Source organism: Cololabis saira, chromosome 23 (genome assembly GCF_033807715.1).
Source record: "Cololabis saira isolate AMF1-May2022 chromosome 23, fColSai1.1, whole genome shotgun sequence".
In the NCBI taxonomy this organism is placed as follows: domain Eukaryota; kingdom Metazoa; phylum Chordata; class Actinopteri; order Beloniformes; family Belonidae; genus Cololabis; species Cololabis saira.
In genome coordinates, this window is record NC_084609.1 from 8,349,869 (window position 1) to 8,351,400 (window position 1,532).

The following is a 1,532-nucleotide window of genomic DNA, read 5'->3' on the forward strand; positions in this document are numbered from 1 at the left end:
TTTACAGCACAAAACACGTTTAAAATGTTGATTTGATGGTGAAATCAAGAATCAGTGCCGTGTTTATCCAAGGCTGAGTTAGTAATTCCTACTTATTACTCCCTTTAGCTGTAGCGGGACCGTGACCATGAGACACACGTGTGTTGATTTCTATGAATTTCCCTGACGTGATATAAAAAGAGTTGTCATGGATGTTAAATAAATATAAATATAATAAAGACAATTTTTTTGGTACCAGAATGTATTTCATTCATTCATTCATTCATTCATTCATTTATGTATGTATCTATTTATTTATTAATTCATTCGTTTATTTATTTATTTGTTTGTTTATTCATTCATTCATTCATTCATTCATTCATTCATTCATTCATTCATTCATTCATTCATCCATCCATTCATTCATTCATGTATGCATGTACAGTACAGATCAAAAATGTAGACACACTTCCCCATTTGTTTGAATGAGAAGGTGTGTCCAAACTTTTGGTCTGTACTGTAAATATATGTAGGCCTATGTATGTATTTACCTATTCATTCCTTTATTTAGTTTTTGTTTATTTATTTATGTATTCATTCGTTTATTTATTTATTCATTAATTCATTTATTTATGTATTCATTCTTTAATTCATTCATTCATGCACTCATTTATTAATTCATTCATTTATTTATTTGTTTATTTTATTTATCAGAATCAGAATCAGAATCAGAAAGGGGGTTTATTGCCAAGTTTGTTAACATACACAAGGAATTTGTTGTGGTGATTGGTGCAATACAGTAAAAATAAAAATAAAAATATAAAAGCAAACAAATATATGGAGATAAACTAAGAGATAGAATAAAGTAAAATGTATAAACAGAAATAAACAGAAATGTACAAATGTACAAAGGATTAAAAAGTGCCGGATATGAATCTTTACAAAAAGTGACGTAGGATGACAGATGACAGATAAAATGTATAAACAGAAATTAACAATATAGACAGAAATGTACAATATGGGGTTTTTAAAGTGTCGGATGTGAGTCTGTACAAATGTTACGGGGTTGGAATATTTACGTATTCATTCGTTTATTTATTTATTCATTCATTTATTTGTATATTTATTAATTCATGCATTCCATATATATGCCATAATTTTCTGTATTTTATTTTTCTTGTTGTATTATTTGTATTTTATTTATTTTTTAATGTAGTATTATTCATATTTTCTATGTTTTTTACTGTAGGGTGTCCTTGGGTGCTCAGAAAGGAGCCAACAAATACAATCTAGTATTATTATTCATTTATTCATTCATTTATGTATGATATTTGATGTTTATTTATTTATAAATAAATTCATTAATAATTATTATTATTGTTAATAATTTCCCTGTAGTAAAGTTACCACCCCAACCCCGGCCCCCTAGCGGCCGGTGCAGGAACTGCCCTTCTCCTCCCCCGGAAGTGTGCACCTTGCTATTGCGCCCCCTGTCGGCGCCGCATCGCGGGGGGACCCGGAACTAATATTGTCCTCGCTGTTTCCTGGCGGGG